Source organism: Neophocaena asiaeorientalis, unplaced genomic scaffold, assembly GCF_003031525.2.
Source record: "Neophocaena asiaeorientalis asiaeorientalis breed wild unplaced genomic scaffold, Neophocaena_asiaeorientalis_V1.1 scaffold346, whole genome shotgun sequence".
In the NCBI taxonomy this organism is placed as follows: Eukaryota; Metazoa; Chordata; class Mammalia; order Artiodactyla; family Phocoenidae; genus Neophocaena; species Neophocaena asiaeorientalis.
The window spans coordinates 1,904,766-1,927,295 of record NW_020175400.1 but is presented as its reverse complement, the minus strand read 5'-3'; the positions used below and the strand labels follow the sequence as shown (position 1 = coordinate 1,927,295).

The window sequence follows — 22,530 nt, the reverse complement described above, 5'->3', positions numbered from 1 at the left end:
CTCTACTTGCTCTAAGATACTGAGATTCAACATAATTTGTGTGACTGTCAGTCATGATAACATGGATCAACTCTTGGCTCACAAATGGAATGAAGGGATGGGAGGGCCTTGGAGAGAAAAAGCGTGATTCTGAGATAAAGGGGCATGATTTGGAAGAGAAGAAAGAAAAGGGACTCAATGATAAATTAATATGAAAGGTGACATTTTAGAAAGGTGGCATTTTAAAATTTGTGACTTGAGACAACCTGATGGCTGTCTAAAAAAAGAACACTTTATAACAAAATAAATTTCAGATGGATTAAAGATGTTAAATGTAAAAAATGAACTCAGGGAAAATACTTTTTAACTTTGACTTAAAACCCAGAATCCATAGAAGAAAAGATTAATATATCTGACCCTACACAAGTAAAAAATTTCTGTGAGGCAAAATCATTATAAACAGTCAAAAGAGTCTTCCACTTCTCAAAACTGGGAAAACATTTTTGCAACATATATCAGAGATAGGGCTAATTTCCATAATATCTAAAAAGAGAAAATCAACAAGAAAAAGACTATCAACCCAATTTTTAAAATGGGCTAAGAACCAGTCACAGAAAAGGAAATACAAGTGGTTCTTAACCATATAAGATGTTCAGCCCCACTAGTAATAAGAGAAGTGTTAACTCTGCTATGGAGAAGTGACAGTGGGAATAGATGCTCTTGTAACTGTTGAAAGAGTGTAAGTTGGTACAACCTGTATAAAGAGGGTTTTGACAATATTTATTTATTTAATAAATTTATTTTATTCATTTTTGGCTTCATTGGGTCTTTGCTGCTGTACACGGGCTTTCTCTAGTTGCGGTGAGCGGGGGGCTACTCTTCGTTGTGGTGTGCGGGCCTCTCATTGTGGTGGCTTCTCTTGTTGCGGAGCGTGGGCTCTAGGCATGCAGGCTCCATAGTTGTGGCTCACGGGCTCTAGAGCGCAGGCTCAGTAGTTGTGGCGTACGGGCTTAGTTGCTCAGCAGCATGTGGGATCTTCCCAGACCAGGGCTCAAACCCGTGTCCCCTGCATTGGCAGGCGGATTTTTAACCACTATGCCACCAGGGAAGCCCGACAATATTTATTAAAAGTGCACAAGCAACTCCACTTCTGGGAATTCCTCTCACAGATATGAGCATACATGTGAAATGATGCATTTTTCAAGATAGTTCATTGCGTCATTGCTTATAAAAGCGAAAAAGGGGTGGGGGGAACAACCTTAATGTCCATCACTAGAGAACTGGTAAATAAATTATCCTATAACCATGCAGTGCAACTCTGTGCAGCTGTACAAAAGAATGTAAAAGCTCCCTATGTATCAATGTGGTTGCTGAGCTATTTTCTGAAGTAAGAAAGGAAGAGACAGAATGCCTGGCTATGCAGCATTCTGCAAGGATACCTAGGAGACTGGTAATAGTGGTTTCCCACAGCAGATGCTGACTTTTCACTGTGTTCCTTTTTCTACATTTTGAATTTTGTACTTTGTGCATATACTACCTAATTTATTTATTTATTTTTGGCCATACTGCGTGTCTTGCGAGATCTTAGTTCCCTGACCAGCGATAGAACCCGTGCCCCCTGCAGTGGAAGCACGGAGTCCTAATCACTGGACTGCCAGGAAATTCCCTATAGTACCTAATTAAAAAAAAAATTTTTTTAAAGGAGGTTAGGGTGGAAAGAAGGGAGGGTGGGAAGGAGGGAGGAAGGGAATAGGGATCACACCTTTGTTCTGCATTTTCATATAGGGTATTTTAGTTACTCCCCTCAGCAGCCCCTAGGGAGGTTACCATTTTTATTGACCAAGAAACTGAAGCCCGGAAGTCTGCAATGACTTGCCCAGGTTCATGGAGAGAGCCTTGGAACCTGGCACTGAATCCAGTTCTCACTCCAGAATCATTGGGCTCATGTCTGTAGATCAGAATTTTCTTGTTTCCTTCCTTTATTTTTAACCGACTTCTCATAGGTCAAGGACCAATGGCTGTGCACCATGGCCTGGACAACCCCCCGACCCCCTGTGGGAGTGAGTGCAAAGTTCCATCCTGCCTCCTCCAGCTGGCTGGCAGGCTCACAAGTCCTACCGGGCAAAGCTCAGGCAGTAGGTGGTGGAGCCAGCCCAGAACCCAGCCCTCCGCATCAGACACAATGAGGAGTATTAGGGATGGGCTTTGCAGTCCTATCTTTGAAGTTCCCAGCTTTCATCAGTGTCTGAAGCTTAACACTATTTCAAGGGAACTTTTATTACTGTCGTTATGAACTGGCCTCAGGTAGGTACCAGCTGCTGCCAGGTGCCAAGGGAGCACTTGCTGGTACCGTAAGGTGGTGCCTTCACTTTGTTTTACAGTGGGGACGTTTTCAGGGCTGAAAGTACTTAGTACATGGAAGATTCTGGAAGAACAACTTTTTCTATCTTTCTATACACAGGTGCAATCCCTTTAATTAAAGGGAGGAAGAGGTGTTTTTTTGATTTTTGTTTTGGTTTTTGTCTCACAGAAACACCTGTGCTGTTTTCAAAGTAGGGTATTGACTGCTTCCTCTTTGCAGAAGAGAAATTCTCCACGGAGAACAAAGCTAAAGGTGTTGGCCATACATAATGCGAGGCTGTAATTTATAGGATACAGCTTCACCTGGGGGAAGAATTTGATGTCTTTAAGAGACACAGAATCATCCAGCACCGGCTGTCCTCATGTGTGGTGTCATATTTATTTTCCAAGTTGGAGTCATCATTTCTTAAGAGAGAGTCAAGGTCCACTGGGGCTGAGGAATGCTCATGGGGGTGGGAAGTCTTCAGGATCCGTGGGCCTGAGCTGGCATGTCCAGCACCCTGTCACTGTGCTACTTGGCATCTTTATGAGGGATGCATGCTAGTGACCCATGCTGTCCGTTTTTGTTTGTTAGGCCAGTGGAAGTGGAAGTGCTTTGAACATCACAGAGTGGCACCCACGGCAAGTTTGCACCTGGCTGTTTGCTGAATGCGTGCATGGATAGGAGGCACCACATAAACGTTTCCCAAATGGATGAATTTTGATCTCTGAGATAGATTTTAAAGCTTTTGATCAGAAAGAGGACTGGAGAAATTTAGACATCTCCCATTGCTCCTCAGGTTTTCCTGATGCTTGAATAATTAAGTCCACGTCCTGTGGGATTTTTCCTTCCTTGGGCTCTAGGTCATCTTACGCAAAGGCCACCTTCTGTTAATGCTACACCTGGTACTCTTAACGCCCTCCTGAGCGTTCCACTCCGTTATCTTCTTGTGTTCTAGCTCATTATCTGGAAAAATTTCTATGTAACATCAACTAAGTTCTTTTGCTTCAGTTACAGAGCTTGTCAGAATTTCTCTTCCACACCTCTGTTTGGGGGCTTCTATACCTTGGTTGTAAAAATTCATTCCCTGTTGCCAGGTAGATGAACAAATCTCACTCAGCTTGAATTCACTGTCTAAAGAGATGGCCATTGTCCTTTCCTTGATCAGGGACAAAAGTAACATTTGTTTTTTCACACCTCCGGCCCCTCTGCCTGTTCTCATCCCCGCCCTCTACCCCAGCCCCTCCCCCACCATGGCAGTTACTCTAAGGACAGAAATGTTGGGTCCTGACTCTTCTGGGGATTTGGCTCCCTGCTCCTGACTCACCCTTCCTGCACTCACTCAGGCCTTCTGGAGGATTTTAATTTCCCTTCACTGGAAACCACCTCTTAGTCCTTGAAAATATTCTTAGGTGGTTTTAAGTGTCTCTGTCCAGTTTTGTTTTGTTCAAATCCAGTTCAGATTTGAATGTCCAACGAATGCACAGTCTCTTGGATCTGTTCCTTTTGTTTTTTAGAAAATAGCTTTTATTGATTTTTTTTTCTTGTTACAGAGAGATTTATGATTGTTGCAGAAAATTTAGGAAATAGAAACAAGCAAAAAGAAGAAAATTAAAACCACCTATAATTATTAATATTTCAGTATATGATATACCCTTCCACATATTTAAGCAGTCCCCTAAATTTAGGTTTTTTCCTCTTCTCTCTTATAGAGAATGCTGTGGTGAACATCCTTGGGTATTTTTTGATTATATCCTTGGGATATATTTCTAGCAGGGAATCCACTGGGCCAAGGACACATTCTAAATGCTCTGGATATAGATGGTTAAATTGGCCTCCAGAAATGTCGTGTAGTATTTTTGATTCCTTTTAGGTGAATACTAAGTCTTATTCTTTTAAAAGCTGATTATGTGTTTTTAAGACACCGCTTTTCAACTGTTTCACTCATGTTGGTTAAGAGGCACCGGCCTGGGAAAGGCCTGAGAGACCCGGGGCACAGCTGACCTATGTAGGAGAACCTCCCATCCTTGTCCCTTTGTTTGCAGTGGGCCTCGAGCACTGAGGCTGGAGGCCTTTCTTGTCTCCTCTGCAGGCACCTGCGCAGGCCTGTGGCTCCCCAGGGAAACGCCAGGGGGCCCATCCTTAGGGTGCCTGGGGCAGTGCTGGCTTTGAGGATTCCAGACTCTCTCAGGGAGCTTAGGCTGATCTTTCTTTGAAGAAGATGCTTATAAAATAAACATCCTGCCCTAACTCCATAGACTGAGATTGGTTGGTGTTTGTCGGGGTGGCATGGAGATTTCCTGTGCAGGCTTCAGACACTGTCCCGCGGGTCCTGCCCAGGGGAGTGTCTCTGCCCAGGCCTTCAGCCCTTGCAGCCCAATTCCCAACCATCACTTTGCGGAGGTGGGGGGCTGGCGGGGGAGGGAGGTTTGACGGAATTACTGAGGAAGTAACATTTGCTTGGGCTAAATTGGGCCTTCCTTTCCAGCTCCTAGCTCCCTCTTCCTCCTTTTCTGCTCTCTTCCTCCTCCATACCAGCACATTATTTACGCTGGTTGATGAGGCCTCTGAGGACCTTCCCTACTTCTTAGTTCCTTCTTTCCTCTTGGCTCCTAGTGACACCTAGGCTGCTGCCTACCATCTGGACCTTTCACTTCCTGCTCTTTCCCTGCACCCGCTCTGCTCTGGTTCCCAGCCCCCCATCGATCCCCTGTCCAGGTGGTGCTGTCCCAGCCGAAGCTGGTTCCAGCCTGCCCTCCTTTCTCAGGCCTGGTGGGAAGGCCACAGGGGCTCAGGGAGTCCCAAACTCCCTCCCCACCATCCCCCAGAGACACAGTGTGCCAGCTGCTGCCCGTTGGATTACAGAAAAACAAAAACACAAAACCCAGCCCCTAGAGATGAGGGACATTTCGGTTTCTATGAACTTGATGACTAGTGTGCTGAAAATGGGAGGCATGGGTTGGGAGAGGGAGGCTGGAGGTTCCCCTGGGGTGGGCTTTGTTTAAAATTTAATATGCTCTTTCTTTCTCTCAACAGGCCAGCACGGCTTCTAGCTCCTTTGTCATTTTAGCCCTGTTATCTGTCTGGTGGATGAGATCTCTTATCTGCCAGGTCCTGCCTCTCTTCCCTGAATGGCCCATCCCCATTCCTCAGTCTCTACCCCCTTCCCCCATTTGAGACACAATGTTACAGACCTCATTCTGTAACCTTAGATTCCAATGAAAGTCATCACCTTGCTTCTTAACTAATTGATTTGGAGAAAACCAGGGTCCACTTTTAATGATGTTGGACCCACCAAAGGCACAAGAAATGGGCAGCTTTGGTGTCCTGTGAGAGACGGCGTGGCCCCCACCCTTAGCAGTGTGGGAGAGTTGGGTCCAAGAGTGAGGGTCTCGGCTCTGCGTGGCCTGAGATATAGTCGATTGTTTGCTCCCGTGTGTGCTGTAACTTCTGACCTGGCCCTTTCTTGGCCTTAGGAGGCTCTGCAGGACGAAAAGTACGTTAATCACAGAAACACAGAGCTGCTCTTCTCCCCACAGGCAGGGATGGATCTAAAAGATTGACTGCCATGGAAGTGGGCTCACAGGCAAGGGGAGGACCTTACTGCAAGCCGTGGGACTCAGGATCAGAGGAGCCATGGCCTTCCATCCTGGCTCACCATCTCCTAGTCCTGATGAGTCCCAGCCTTCCCAGCCAAGCCTTGATTTCGTGGCCTGCGAAATGGGTTCATGTGCCTACTTTTCATAGGTGTGCTCTGTGTTGTGTGGTACGTGGTAATCATTGTTACCTGTGGACCACAGGCCTGTGAAGTTGGGGAGAACCCCACACCATCCTGAAAACTCTTTTCTGTTATAAACCTCCCTGTGTCATTTCTTTATTTCTTCATTCAATCAGCAAACATTTCCCAAGCACCTACTAAACTCTGATATAAAGGGGAATGGCATGGTCTTTGTTCCCAGCAGGCCCTCAGCCAGAAGGGATATGGGATATGCAGACAAGAGCACAGGAAATTCGCTCTTTGGACGTGGTGAAGGTGCAGAGGAGTGCAGGGAAGACTGGTGGAGGTGGTGTTTCACTGAGTCTCAGCAGACAAGGGAAGCAGGGGCATTCCATTAGGGGACTAGACTATACAAAGGCAGAAAGTACAGGCACATTCAAAGAGTCAGTGGTGGTTTGGTGTGGATGGGAGGGAGGGTGTAGAGGTGTCATGGTAGAAGATGGAGCTGGAGGGGCCAATCTGGGAATGTGTCCAAAGACTTGAACTTCATCCAGAGGCCTGGGGGAGCCACCAGTGGGTTCTGAGCAAAGAAAGAACGTGACAGATCACTCTGGCATAAGCCAGGGCACTCGGAGCTTATGCTGTTATTCCATGTGGGGAAATCCTCTCGGAAAAATTGATCTGAGGGTTGAGAAATCCCTCAGAGGAATAAGTATAGCACTTTTGCTTGAATTCCTTCTCACTTCAACTAAAATTTCTGCTCTGCACCAGCTGTTTACAGATAATGTATAAAAGTACGTTTTCTGTGCTTGACCATGTTTCTTAGAACTCACCAAGAAATAACCCCAAGTAAAAATTTCCCACTGAGGTGTATTCTCAACACACATAGTTACTGAATTGAAAATGTAGGAAGGACTTCTGAAATGTTGCATAAGATCTTCAGGATGGGTTTCCTCAATCCCAGCAAGGGAAGGAGAAAGAGGACCAATGTTTGTTGACTACCTGCTCCGGGCCAGACACTGGGCTAGACTCTTCTAATTCAATGACTCTGTAAGAAACAGCATTCCTGACCCGTTTTAACATTTTTTTAAAAAAATTATTTTTGGCTACATTGGATCTTCATTGCTGCATGTGGGCTTTCTCTAGTTGCAGCTAGCGGGCACTACTCTCTGTTGCGGTGCATGTGCTTCTCATTTCGGTGGCTTCTCGTTGCGGAGCATGGTCTCTAGGCATGTGGGCTTCAGTAGTTGTGATGCACGGGCTTAGTTGCTCCATGGCACGTGGGATCTTCCTGGACCAGGGATCGAACCCATGTCCCCTGGTTTGGCAGGCAGATTCTTAACACTGCACCACCAGGGAAGTCCTCCTGACCCATTTTGGAGGCAGAGAAACTGAGGTTCATGAAGGCAGCCACTTTCCCAAGGCCTTGCACCTGTAAGGGATGGTAGCAGGATTTGAACCAGGTATGATTGAATCCAGAGTTCACACTCCATTCATTGAACCTCTCTGCCACCTAACTCCCAAGACACCCCAGAAAAGTAAAGCAGGAGATGCAGAGGTGGGTCAGATGAGCCGCTGGAGAGCCTATTGGTTTCTAGGCAAAAATTAGAGCTGAAACACTTGCCCACTCCCATTCTCCCCCAGCAAGTTCTGGGGGCTGAGGCACTGGTAGCACCCCTCCCCTGAAGAGCATTCTTCCAAAGGGCAATGGCTACATTCTGATTTGGGCGATTCATTCCACTGTGTAGACACTGCATGGAGCAGAGGGCAGGAAGTTGGTACCTGTAAGTGGCATCAGGATGAAACATAGACATACTTGAAGGTCACTGCCCAGAACAGCCAGGGTGGTGGGCAGAGCTGCCTGGATATAGGAAGCCACAGGGGTGGGGGGCGAAAGTTTGTCGAGAAAGAGACAAGAGATATTCCCAAGGGACAAGCCACTCCTGGGGTGCTCGGCACACGCCAGCATCTTTTTGCCTGTCGCTGCACTTCCTCTGGCCCTTGCCATCTTTGCTTGGCCATCTTAATACATTCCCTGTGGGTCAGGATTCTCTTCTGTGAGTTTCTAAGAGTCTCCCCAGACTCCCTGGGGCTCAGTGGAAGCCAGCCGAGGCATCCGTCTTCTAGCAGAGGACTTGGGTGAGCGAGGATGGAGGACAGAGAAACAGAGCAGAAAGACCCCAGTGTGAGATGACTCCTAGTAAAGGTAATAAACGCAGGGCCAGGGCGCCTGTGTGGTATCTTTGCCAGTCGCACGCTTGTGAAATGCTTCTGAAACCATGGGTCTCCCAAGCCTCTCCCTTAGCTTCCCTCCCTGTTTTCTCCTCCGTCCCAGAGCAGGCTTCTGGACATCTCTGGAGTTTATTGCCCCACACACAGAGTGCGCAGCTCGTGGGAACATGGCTGCCCCCTCTCCAGAGCTGCTGGTGTTGGGCTGAGTGGCAGGAGCTGGGGGTACAGCCACCTTGTCCATTTCCAGGGGCCAGAGCTCCTCTGGATTCACACGGGCTCTGCAGTTGACCTTGGGCTGAAAATGCCATTTTGGAAGCGGGCCTCAGAGATCGTGTTGAGGTAGAAAGGAAATAAAAGCCTGCACGCATCAGTTGCAGTAGTTGGATTTCACTCTTTCCCTCTGAGGGAAAACTCTTCTGTGACAGTAATGGGGGGATGGTCATTAGCATGAGGAGCATGGAGGAACGAGGGTGGTGCTCCTGGGGGCCCCTGGGGAGTGAATCCCCTCCCACAGGGCGGACCTCCACAGCCTGAGTGCCTGTGGGCTCCTCGCAGGGCCACCGTCTTCAGGTGTGGACACTGTTTGGGGTCCAAATCCAGTTATCCCTCAAGTTCTGCCTGGTGACTTCTTAACTCTCTGGCCAGGGGGAGCTTTGCAAAGACAAAGCTCAGAGCAAGCATTTCTGTTACCAAACGTTTAAAGAAATCTTATTATGAAAATAGTAAATCTTATGCCTATATAGAAAAGTTGAAGATACAGAAAATTGTAAAGAAAATTAAAATTGCCCATAATCTCACCCCTTAGAAATTACCAACCCTGTTTAGTACCTTTATATATTTCTTCACAGTCTTTTTCCATGCACATAGGTAAATATATTGTATTTTAAACTGGTTACAAACACCCTGAACTTTATATCCTTTTTCATTTGACATAACATTATGGCAAGCAAAAACTTTTCAAAAGCACTTGGGCTTTGCAAGCGAGCATATGCTCTGCAAATATTTCTGTCAGCCACCAGTAACCAACTGTAAGAACTCACGGTCTACCCAAAACAGAAGTTGTGCCAGTCAGAGAGTCCTGTGATCACCATGCAGTAAACCTTGCCAAAATATTATAAATTTAAACATACTAGAACTAAAGCCTAACCACTTGAAAAAATGTAAAACTCTCCTAGATTGCTGTTGGGTCAAGGAAGAAGTAAAGAACATAGTGACAAATATTTAGAAAGCATTGAAAACCAGAGTGCCACATAACCAAACCTATGGGAGACATCTGGCACTATTCTCATTGCCTTAAATGTTTTTATTATTAAAAGGGGAGAGAGAAAAAGAGAATAAATAAACCAAGCATTCAGCCTGAGATCTTAGAGGGAAAAAAAGAATAAAAAACAGCCCCTAAGGAAAATGGGAAAGATAAAAAGTAAAGATAAAGGCAGAAATAAATGAATTAGAAAATAGAAATACAGTGAAATTAGCAAGTATATCCAAGAGCTGATTCTGTTTTTAAACAAACAGTAAAGTGGCCTAACCTTTGGCAGATCTATTTGAAAAATAAAAGAGAGAAAAGAAAAAAAATAATAGGAATGAGAAAGGGGACATTGCAATAGGTAGAGAGGTTTTAAAAAGTAAAAATATGTGCACACTAGGCTTAAATTTGAAAATCTCATTTAAACAAATGCTTTTCTGAAAATGTATATGTTGTTAATTGAGAAAAATTTGCAATCATCATCAACTACTGCCCCCTCTACCTAAAGAAGACACCAGTGCCAAGTGTTTTTGCTAGGTAATTGTTTTAGATTTGATAATACTGATAATGTTAAGTTATTCCATGGCTTAGCAAAAGATGGAGAGCTCTCCAATTCATTCTTCAAAGCAAAATCAGCCTGATATTAAACATGGCAAAGAGACCACATTAAAGAATGAAAATGCTGTGTCGGAAATAGAATTCAATAATATGTTAAACCAGTCATCCACCATAACCCAGTGGGGCAAGTGGGGGGGAATTGTCAATATTAGGAAAGCTTAATATAGTAACTGCGTCATGCTAATGGGTTAAAGAAGTAAAATCAGATTGATTCCAATATATGCAGGGGGATAATTGATTAAAATCGAACATCCATTTCTAACTAATCAATACACCAAAAAAGGAATAGAAGGCTGCATTCTCAGCTTGATTAAGGATATCAATTTCAAACCAATAGCCAATGTTAATTAACTGAGAAACACTAGAAGCATTCCTGTTGAAACCAGTAACAAAATAAGGAGGCCTGCTATCACCATCACTGTTTAACATGGCTTTTAAAATGCTAGTCACCAGGATAATACTGAAACAGAAATATAAAGGAGTAAACATAACAGTATGTACAATTTACTCTATAACAAATTTTGGGCTGGAGGTTGATTTCCAAAGTTGAGAAATAAAAAAAGTCATCAAAAAATTCAACAGATTTGACTACCTTTAAAAAATTATAACTGCTATGTAAATTCTACAAAACAATTGAGAGCTGCGGGGAAAAGAGCTTCTCATGAGACACTTGAAGGGTTAATATTTTAATTCTACCAAGAACCTATACATATTAGTTTTAAAAATCAAGATTTAAACTTGAAGACAAAGTGAACAAACTATATTAATAATCAGCAAATAAACACCCAACCCAAAGAAATGCCAGATGGTATGCTCCATGAGGTCAGGGACCAGGTCAACTCACTGCATGACAGATACTGTATTGAAGTAATATTTGTTGACTGTGTTGAATTAATATCTGTTGAACAAATAAATGGATGCAATGCAAATTTTTAAAGCATGTTACCATTTTTTACCTTTTAAATTAGCAAGAGGTTTTTTCCCCCAAGGTTTTATTATGAAAATTTTCAAATATATAGAAAAGTTGAAAAGATAGTACAGTAAATACTCGTACACCCGACTAGATATAACAGAAGTGAACATTTGCCATATTTGCTTAATTTGTATATGTGTATGTTTTTATCCTGAACCATTTTTTAAGTAAATTGCAGAGCACATATCACTTCTCCCCTGAATACTTCAGCTTGCAAATGCTAAGTCTCCCAGAATTTAGCAATCTGTATGGAGGGTTTGGGGAGCTGGCACACCATGCTCTGTGGGTTTCTCTGCAGATTGCCCTAGTCCTTGAGAAGGCACTCAGGAGTCATAGTCATGACCTTGTGATATATGAGAGAAAAGAAGGCACACATCTATTGAGTATCAGGCCCCTTGCTTGGTGTTTTACTGATGGTCTCCTGTTAAATCCTCTCCACAACTGTATGATGGAGGTGTTATGCCCATTTGGGGGGAAATTGAAGTTCAAAGAGGTTAAGTAACTTGCCCAAGTTCACACAGTGGCATTATTCAACCAGACCCATCTGACACCTTCAAATTACATAGCATTTGCCTCTTCCCTCTATCTTTCTGCATGAGTGCCTGAAGGCATTTTGTGGGCAGTGTGGACAAATTGGAAGCAACCTGAATGTCCTTCACTGCAAGAATGGGCAGGCGAATGGTGATCTGTGCACTCTTCTGAATGTTCTGTGTTTATGAACATGGATTATTGATTATGAACATGAAACATGGAAACTTGCCAGTGTCATCCAGGGAAAATAAGCAGGACACCAGATTGTACACACCATGGTCAAAACCATGTGAAAAGGGCTTCCCTGGTGGCTCAGTGGTTAAGAATCTGCCTGCCAATGCAGGGGACGCGCCTTCGAGCCCTGGTCAGGGAAGATCCCACATGCCGCAGAGTAACAAAGCCTGAGCGCCACAACTACTGAAGCCAGCGCGCCTAGAGCCCATGCTCCACAACAAGAGAAGCCACTACAATCAGAACCCGCGCACCGCAACAAAGAGTAGCCCCCACTTGCCGCAACTAGAGAAAGCCCGCGTGCAGCAACAAAGACCCAAGGCAGCCAAAAATAAATTAAAAAAAAAAAAAACAGGGCTTCCCTGGTGGCGCAGTGGTTGAGAGTCCGCCTGCTGATGCAGGGGACACGGGTTCGTGCCCTGGTCTGGGAAGATCCCACATGCCGCGGAGCAGCTGGGCCGGTGAGCCATGGCTGCTGGGCCTGCGTGTCTGGAGCCTGTGCTCCACAGCGGGAGAGGCCACAACAGTGAGAGGCCCACGTACCACAAAAACAAACAAACAAAATGTGAAAACCGTACGCTTGAAGAAGACGAAGAAGAAATACATAAGAAGCGGTTGAGTTAGGATGAGAAGGAGTATTAATTTTTTTCACTTCCATCTTTTTCAAACTCTTTGTAGTGGGTGGTTTTATTAACTTTACGATAGAAATTTTAATCAAAAACAATTTATACCCACTTTATAGTTTCGTAAGCTCATGGCAGGGGAAGGCTCTGCTCTCTTTATTGCTGTTCTTTTGTCCAGTGCCCAGCGCCATGCCCGGCATATTATGGACATAATAAATGTTCTGGACGAGTGCCCACTGCAAAACCTCTCAGAGGAGCTCAGCCCAGGGACATGTTTGCAGAGAACTTCCGCCAGCCAGCTGGTCTCCCCAATAACAAGCGCAAGCCAGGTGTGTGTCATGGGGTGGGATATTTGAAGGGTGGTTAGCTCTCCCGGCCCATAACAAAAGTCTCCACCAAGGCGCAAAGACTATTCTGGCCACTCAGCATGTCCAGGGCATTTAGTGCTAATAAGAACCATCTGGAATAAACAAATTCCAGCTCACATGGAAACAGATTTTATGTCATCTCGGACTTTCAAAATTGATAATGATTATCTGAACAGTTATTACTTATTAAGTGCTTACTAGAGACCAGGCTAAATGTGCTTACAAAGCCATTCCCTCATTTAATTTTCACAACAGCCATGAGAATAAGCAAGTATTATCTCCATTTTATGGATGAGGAAACTGAGACACAGAGGACAGAGGCATGAGTCCCAGGGCAAGTCTTGGTTTCACCAAGAACTTGACTTTCTGCAAAATCACAAGCCTTCTGGGCTTTAATAACCTGGTCTACGAACAACAGCTGACACTAGTTGAGAGTGTGCTATGTGCCAGGCCCAGCTAAGTGGAGAATATGAGACCACCTTCAACCAACCAACAAATAAATAAACTGAATTTATTCCGTGGGTCTCTGTATGCCAGGGCTTTACGTAGCACTTGCCTCAGTGGAATAAACCCAGTTGGTTTTGTTTGGGCTTGTTTTACTTTCCCAAGACCAAATCTTTTGGGCCACTGGTCACACCCCTTCACTCCTGGTTCTTACGCAGGAGGGCACCTTCAGTGGCCACACCGTTTGTTATTCCCTGCTGGGGAGCTGGTTAAAATGCAGTTCCCTGTGTCCAGCCCCAAGTCCCCAGGATCTGGGCGGGACCCAAGCATCTGCATGTCCGTAATGCCTTCAGGTGGTTCCCAGCTGCCAGTCTTGTTACGGCCAACATGGGCCAACTGAACTGTTGAAGCGGCCTTTATCTTTTTAGATTTAACCTATTAATGCTTCGGCTGGTATAAACCAAAGCCCGTTTTCATCTGTAGGGACCCATTGGAGCTATGACCATGGTTAAGGACTGCAAATTTTGTGCTCTGTTCTGAGCACTTGTGAATTTCTCATTGACAGAACATTTTCTTCACACCTCAGCTTCATGGAACTCAGCAGGTCACGTGTCGTTGAATGTAAATTCCAAGAACACTTAAGGAACTTAAATGTATTATTTTCCATTTTTAAGAGAGAGGAGAGGCAGGAGAGATGACTGTGGAAAATCAAACACCCCCAAACAGTGGAGATTAAGAGCGCATGTTTGAAATATTAAGAAAGGGCAAATTTGAGGCTCTCTTACCCATGGGTAGAATTTTAATCTAAGAGGAAAGATACACCTCTGCATTAAAAAATTTTGAATTTATAAACACTGTCATACATTCTTAGGCCAGCGCCACACAGAAGGATGGGCCGTGGACCGATGCTAGCCGGCCAAGAGAAATTGAGAATGAGGCTTAGAAACTTTTATAGTTTAATGTTGCCATGACGACATCCAGGTGGGTGATCAGCAGCTCCATCTTGATCAGGGTGTGGACCAGGGTGGGCATCACTGACTTCATGTGACAGGTCGAGGGACCAGGAGCTGCCTGTTAGTCCTTCCAGGGATTCAAATAAAACTGATCTTCCAAGGCTTCCCTGGTGGTGCAGTGGTTAAGAATCCGCCTGCCAATGCAGGGGACACGGGTTCGAGCCCTGGTCCGGGAAGATCCCACATGCCGCAGAGCAACTAAGCCCGCAAGCCACAACTACTGAGCCCTCGTGCCACAACTACTGAGCCTATGTGACGCATCTACTGAAGCCCCCTTACTCTAGAGCCCGCGCTCCACAACAAGAGAAGCCACCACAATGCGAAGCCTGTGCACCGCAACAAAGAGTAGCCCCCGCTCGCCGCAACTAGAGAAAGCCCCGCGTGCAGCAACGAAGACCCAACGCAGCCCAAAGTAATAAATAAAAAAAGAAGTAAATAAAATAAAACAGATCTTCCAATGCAGAGAGTTTGAGAAGCACTGGCTATGTTAAAAGATGTGCTCTTAAGTTGAAGAAGTGGAAAGCAGAAGAAGAGTCGGGGGAGAGGCAGAAGACTTCTCACCCCCACCCTCCAAAGCCCAAGAGGCCAGTTCATGCAGAAGGGGGTCCACTGCCACACCAGCTGACTCCTCTATTTTGAGCCCTTCCTCTCGTGCCATAGGATTCCTGTAAACCCTGGTCGTGGAGCCTGGGGGAGAGATTGGTTGGTCCAGGGTGGTGGAGCAAGGTGGCTTAAGGGGTGGCCGTCGGAGTCCTGCCAAGCCTGGCCTTGGAAACTTGGGCACCACTAGCTGTGACTTTGGTCCTCTCCCTTTGCTCTGCACCTCAGAGTTCAGAAAATGGGGAATGACAGTCCCTCCTGGAAAGGTTTTCGTGCAAGATAGAAATGAGATAACACACACGAGGGGCTCCGCACACCGTCTGCACTTGGGAAAGGGAGGGTGCTCTGTGTTGTTTTGTCTAGGGTATTTGAAAAAGTGGCTGCATTGTGGGTCTCCAGGAAGTTGCCAGCTGCCCTCCCTGTTTCTGAATTCCTGTGTGTGTGTTTTCTGTGCTCTTGGTGGTGGTGGTGGTGGTGGAGTTGTCAGGAAATAACCATCAGTTTCCTGCTGATTAATTCGGTTCCTGGCGGGCCCTCCCTCTCAGGCCTGTCCTCCTGCTTCCTCGGCTTGCTCTCCTGGCCCCTTCTGAGAGGCCTGTCTGCCCTTGGCCCGGACACCCTGCAGGCCTGCTGAGGCTGGCTTTGTCCTGGCCGTGGGCAGGGTGCCGGTGTCCAGCTGCCTCTGGTTTTGCCTGCAGGTGTGTTTCCTTTGCACACCTGGCACCTGCGGGGACTTAAGCCCCTTCCAAGTTACCCTCCAGATTGGGCTTGAGAGGTTTTGATGATGTGAGCTACAAGCCCTTGGAAATGATGCTGCTAGGGTCCTCTGCCCCTTCAGGAGAGGAGGCCTGATGGCAGGGGCCTCGGGAAGAACCCCAGGCTGGGGCAGCAGACCCCAAGTTTTCCCTGCTGGCGCGAGGGGAGCCTGCAGGGACTCTGCCTTTGGTCTTCAGAAAGGAGGTGCTGGCAGGGAGAGAGGCCAGTATAGTGTTGGGATTTGGGGGTCCCTGGCCTGCTTCTTGGCCCTTGAGTGAAGGACCAGCAGAGAAGGCGAGCACTAGTAGGGGAGGGACCTGGGCTTGGCTGTGGTGTTGAGCTGGGTCTGCCTCAGCACTTCACTTGGAGACCTGGTGACCCTACAGTGGTCTCTCGAATAATGTGGGAGCCACAGCACAAGGCATAGTCGTGGTCCCAAACAACCCAGATGGCATCCGCCACGGTGGAGGATCCGGAGGCGAGGAGGTCCTGATGCCTCCTCAGCCGCCAACCACCTGGAAGGCAGGTCTCCCGGGACTGGGCTGGTTTTGTCAGGCTGGCTGTCAGCCTCAGCAGGGCCATGCTTTCTGCACGCAGTGCCGAGGTCAGGACCCCTTGGTGCCTGGTGTGTAGCAGACACTCACAATCTCTCTTTTTTTTTTTTTTTGCGGTACGCGGGCCTGTCACTGCTGTGGCCTCTCCGCTGCGGAGCAACAGGCTCCAGACACGCAGGCTCAGCGGCCATGGCCCATGGGCCCAGCCGCTCCGCGGCATGTGGGATCCTCCCGGACCAGGGCACGAACCCACGTCCCCTGCATCAGCAGGCAGACCGTCAACCACTGCGCCACCAGGGAAGCCCCAATCTCTTTTTTTAAAAAATATTTATTTATTTATTTGGCTGCGCCGGGTCTTAGTTGTGGCACGCAGGATCTTCGTTGCGGCACGCGTGTGGGATCTAGTTCCCTGACCAGGGATCGAACCCGGGCCCCCTGCATTGGGAGCGTGGAGTCTTAACTGTTGGACCACCAGGGAAGTCCCCCTCTCAGCCTCTTGAACGCTTACACTTACAGCACACGCACAGGCACAGCTCCGCGCACATTTCACCAGAGTCAGGCTCTTCAGCTGAGGTGGGGAGCCCTGTGCTTACTATTACCTGGTGGCTGAGTCAACAACGCCGGGCGAGTATTTGGTTAGCAAACAGGGAGAGCAGCCAGAGCCGGCCCCCGGCCTTCCTGCTTCTGCCTTTGTAGCAAAACGTCCTTTGGAAAGGTCAGCCAGAACTGGCTACATAATTTGCACAGGGCCTGGTGCAAAATGGAAATGAGGGCCCCTTGTTTGAGAATTAGTACAAATTCCTAGACGGCCACAGCAGAGCATGATGCCTGGGGCCCCATGGGATGGCACCCTGAGGTCAGCGTTGCCCAGCCTTGTGAACTTCTGTGTGAGGCTTCTCTTGGGTAGAGGAGGGACTTTACATCCAAACCAGCTGCGAGTTCTGAGACACGCTGTCCCCACTCTGCCCCATGGGCAGCTCTTCTCAAGGGTCGGAGTGACTCCCACTTCAACTTCTCTTTTCTGTTCCTGCAGCCCCTGCTTCCCCCTTTCTCTGTAACCTGAGAAAGCTCTGAGACCCTCCCTCCCTCCCTCCCATCCCTCCTTCTCCCTCCACCTCTATTTCTCTCTTCCTCCTTCCATTGCTTTTATCTGGGGGAAAACCCTTCCCATGTTTGCTGTATAACATTTTCCACCCATTCATTTGGTGCCGTTTGAGTTCAATGTCCCTTTGAAGGGCAAAGGGAGAGTGCTCCTTGGATTTCCAAAGCCTCTCTCTGGAGTGGTCCAAGCAAGCATCTTCCCCCACCAAGGGATGACGGACGTCCCTTCAGTGGCCTCTGGTTCTGTCCAGATGGTCTCTGCCCACTGGGAGCCTGGGATGAATTCTCACTGTTAGCATTCGTCACTCACTGCCTCCACCCCACAGTCAGCTATCAGCAGTACTGGTCACAGTGGAAAGAAAGCCTGCTCCGTTCTTCCTCGTGACACGCATGAGCCCTGGGGACAGACCTGGCCATGGCTCCCAAGGCAGCAGCTGCCACGCTTCCATGCAGGCCTGGAGCTGGGAGGCAGGGTGCTACAAGGGGTTAAGTAGATAAGCCCAGTGGGACACTGTCCTGGCCTTCCCTCACCGTCTCCACACAGTAACCAGAAGGATTTTCGAAACAGCCATCGGATCATGATATATCCTCTCCTAAAAGCCCCTCTGGTTTCCCGATGCCTGTGAAAGGCACCAGATCCTATGTGTGGCCTTCACGGCCTTGCCCTCCGGAGAGGCAGGCAGCCTGGGGTTCTAAAGGGACACTTGAGCCACAAGTGTCTTGAAGAATGCAAGAAGTCTCAGATGGTGGGGAGAAGGAGAGGGATGGCAGACTTCCGAAGGTGGGCATCAGGAACAGCTGGGGGTGGGGAGGGGCAGCGGGACTGAATTAAAAGTCTGGCTCAGTTCTAAGGACCTGGTCCCCTGGGAGATGGACTCCACCCTGGTCACATTTAGATCATCAGAGGGGCTTTTAAAAATTACCAGTCTCTGGAGGTGGACCGTCCTGGGTGTTTGCGTTTGTCCCCCAGGGCCACAAGTCCAGGAATCGCTTATGAACACTTTGGGAAGGCGGCAGGAGGCAGTTGCCAGACTTGCCCAGCACAGGAATGCTCTAGGATTTTTCTCCGTTGATGGGAAGGCTGTCTTTTTCACCCAGCTCTAAGCCCTGACCAGGATGAACTACGGGAGGACTAAGCAGATATGGGACCCCTAGAGAGTCAGCTGGAAGGGACCTCCTTCAGAAGGGGAAACTGAGGCCTGATCACCAGTGAGTACCACCCCTGGGCAGCAGAGCCAGGAGTTTCAGGCCACCACCTGGCTAGGTGAGGGCTAACTAGAACGTTACAGTCAGAATGATCTCCAACAGGTGTGCTGTGGTTCTAACGGATAGAGCATCTTTGGCATTCATAATCCCCACAGTCTGCATCCTTGTCTTCTGCCCGCAAAGAACTCGGGATCTGGGGAGTGATGGGCCCAGGCATAAAGTACTACAATCTGGATGTTGCGTTTCCAGACCTGTAGGGAGATAGGTTTGAGGGAGAAGGTCCCCCCTTCCTCCAGGGGAAGACTCGATGAGGAAGCAGAGAAGCAAGTGAGGACCTGACAGTGTCTACCCTCCTTGACCCACAGGCCTGGCTTGCCTGCCAACATGCTGAGCTGAGTGCTGGAGCCACTAAGCCGTGCCCAGGTATTGATTTCCCCTTAGCCCTCAGGCACCTGGGTGGGGCAGGGCTGTGTACCCCAGTGTACAGTGTCAGTATATTTCCCCATTATATTTTCCTGCATGAACTGTGCAGATTGGGAAGCACTGCAGTGGCTCATCTCTTCATCATTAGAACATCACTTTCTGCATCGGGCAGGTTGGGTAACAAACCAAGATCGGCCCAACAAATGCAGAGAACAGTCACAATTCGCCTGCATGGTCTGTTTCCTCATCACTTTTTATTTTGAAAATGTCAAGCCTAACAGAAAAGCTAAGAACCTTCATCTAGGGTCACAGTTGTTACCATTTTGCCATGTTTGTTTTATCTTTTCTCTCTCTTTCAAATGGTTTTGCTGAATCATATGAAAGTGAGTTATAGGTAGCATGATGGTTCACCCCTGAAAAGACCCTTCAGCAGGTATCTTTTAGGAGCGAAAGAAAAATTACCTTAAAAATTACCCTTATTCAATAATATTGCCTAGGGCTTCCCTGGTGGCGCAGTGGTTAAGAATCCACCTGCCAGTTCAGGGAAAACGGGTTCAAGCTCTGGTCCGGAAAGATCCCACATGCCGCGGAGCAACTAAGCCCCTGCGCCACAACTACTGAGCCTGCGCTCTAGAGCCCGCGAGCCACAACTACTGAAGCCCACGTGCCCAGAGCCTGTGCTCCGCAACAAGAGAAGCCACCACGATGAGAAACCCACGCAACACAATAACAGTAGCCCCCACCCATCGCAACTAGAGAAAAGCCCACATGCAGCTACGAAGACCCAATGCAGCCAAAAATAAATAAATAAATAAATAAAATTTTAAAAATAATAATATCACCTAATAAACAGTCCTATGCCAATTTTCCCAGTTGTCCTCCAAAAATGTCTTTTTTATGTTCTTTTCCTGGTCCAAGAAGGCTCATGTGTTGCATTTGGTTATGCTTTCTTAGCTTCTTTTAATCTAGAACAGTCCTGTTTTGTGTGTGCGTGTGTGACATTGGCTTTGAAGAGTCCAGGCAGGCCTTGTAGAATGGATTCTGACTTTGTCTGATTGAGTACATTCAAGTATAAGTCTGCATGGTTTTGAAACTCACCTGATAATTGCTTCGTTGTGTCTAAAAAAAGTCCTAAGGCAGAAGGTACAGTGGAGGGTAACTCCTTTGTCCCCTACCCCTGTGTGAGTCATGGGATGTCCTGTCCAGCCACCCAGAAAAAGAGGGGGCTTTAGTAACATGACATTATATTCATAAAATGCTTCAGTTGACTATGAAGAGCATTTCACTTGACCCACAGCAAGCCTAGCTTGATTGGGCAAGGCGTTCTCTTCATTTAGTAGATGGGATTCTGAGGTTGAGTTTGTGCCCAGGTGCGTGGCTTTGGCAGAACTGGACCAGAACCCAGCCCTGCTGACCCACCACTGCAGTGGCATCTGGGAGATTGGGCAGAGTTGATGCCTTTGTTGTGTTTGCCCCAGGACTGGGTAAGTTACAAGGTGGTGTCACCGAACCTCAGCCCTGGCCCCAACACGCGCATCCCGGAGTGCTAGACTGAGACTGTTGAATATGCTGAATACCTGTCACCTGTCTTGATGACTCTGAGTCATGGATGTGAGTCTAGTTCCTGAACTGTGTTCTGAGGTGTTGCTAACCCCACCCCAAATGGTCCCAGGCTGCCGTTTGGTGAATTTTTTATCCTGCACCCTCGCTGTCAGTTCTTACAGCCTGCAGCAGTGGCATGCCTCCCACTGCCCTGCTCCTTCTAATTTGCAACTTGCATCTGCTGTGGTCCGGGAAGCCAGATAAACAGGCTTGTGAGAACTGAGTCCAAAGGCTGTGAGTGAGGGGCTCTGTCCCATGGAGAGGGAAGAGTGACTGTGACACCAAAGGCCCCTCTTGGAGGCACTCGCTTCAGATTTACTTGTAGCCTTTCTGTGCTTTTGGGGATAATACCCTGCATTCTCTATTCTTGGGGGAATTTGAGGTTGCCAGAGAGGAGACCCCTGGACAAGTGGGGCGTTGGCTGTTACATGTTTCAAGTATAAAAGGTTTGGAAAAGACTGTAACATACAGCAGGAGTGGCTGGTGGGAACAAGGAACACGTGTGCGAGTGCCAGAGCACGAGGGCCCTTTGGGTGCGGCGGCCATGACACTGAGTGTAAGCTCGGGCTGGGGTGGGGTGAAGTGAAGGGTCCCTGGGCTCAGGCTGGCGCGCTCAACCACCACCCTCCCTGTATGTAGATCGTGCTGCCTTCACCCAACTCGGCTGCATGAATCACCCCCTGAGGACCTGGGCCCCTGCAGGAGAGCGCTAGGTAGCCGCACCCTGGTCTCTGGATCTCCTGGTCCCCCAGGGAAGGGTTCCTCGTGCTATGGGTCTTGTTGTTAAAGCCACATGCCTGTATTCTGCAGGTTCTTTCCGCAAGATTTTTTCCCTCCGTCCTGTTCCCCCTAATTGTGTTATCTTGGGCAGGAGCCCACTGAATTCTGTTCTTTCTCAAAGCAGTTTCTATTCTCATAAGCGTATAAGCACGGTGCCCTTTCTGTTTCTTGGCTGAGTCCTCCAAGGAGTTCAGAGTGATCCCAATTTGACTTAACAGTGACTCCTTTGCCAAGCCTCTTTTGCTTGTTTGCTTGCATTTAATTTTGTCTTTTATCAAAGTAATGCATATGCATCTTTTTTTTATGTCAAACAGTACTGAAGGGCTTACACGGATAAAGCAGCAGGCCCCCTGCCCACCTCACTCCCCCCACTCCAGCCCTCCAGACCGGTTCACTGTTCTCAATTCCTTTTAGTTTCTCCTTTCTGTTATTCACCTCTATACTCTGAAAAAATGTTTATTCTACTGCTTCTCAATTTACCAATTTTGGATGTTACCTATTGCCTCCATATTACTGCCTTTCCTTCTAATATCGTTCTATCATGATTTGGGGGTAAATTCGCAATATAAATATCGTTCACTGCTGAGCCTAGCACTGAGCTATTACTTTTTTTTTTTTTTTTTTTGGTTGTATTGGGTCTTCATTGCTGTGCGCGGGCTTTCTCTAGCTGTGGCGAACGGGGGCTACTCTGTTGCAGCGTGCAGGCTTCTCATTGCGGTGGCTTCTCTTTGTTGCGGAGCTCGGGCTCTAGGCGTGCGGGCTCAGTAGTTGTGGTGCACAGGCTTAGTTGCTCTGCGGCATGTGGCATGTGGGATCTTCCCGGACCAGGGCTCGAACCCATGTGCCCTGCATTGGCAGGCGGACTCCTAGCCACTGCGCCACCAGGGAAGTCCCTGAGCTATTACTTTTTAAAAAAAGAATTCATTATTGTCCTCACCTGCTTGGTTTTCTCTATGTCTGATTCTTCCCAGTACACCAAAAGATCGAGAAAACATCTGTCAGATATTTTATCTATTAGTTCATTCATCGGTTCTTTTTTGTTTTCTGGACACTGGGGTATTTCACCAGTGAAATTCTTTCAAGCTTCTTCAAAACAAATGAAAATTTAGTTCATTTTGATATATTAAAAAGACTCCATGCAGCTTCCTCTGAAAAGGCTTCCCTGACACACCCACCCCCTCCGCTGCCCCG

The 22,530-nt window shown here is 47.5% G+C and overlaps 1 protein-coding gene across 4 annotated transcripts in view; it reads left to right on the top strand.

Annotated features, from left to right (window-relative positions):
• Positions 1 to 22,530, top strand: part of ZNF710 (zinc finger protein 710) — a 65,288-nt gene that overhangs the window by 10,518 nt on the left and 32,240 nt on the right. The window contains exon 2 of one of the 4 annotated variants that reach the window (XM_024766464.1): positions 18,900 to 18,957. The exons of the other annotated variants lie outside the window; for them this stretch is intronic. The gene's annotated coding sequence lies outside the window, so the exon portion shown is untranslated. The remainder of the gene's footprint in view (positions 1 to 18,899; positions 18,958 to 22,530) is intronic. 4 annotated transcript variants of the gene reach the window in all.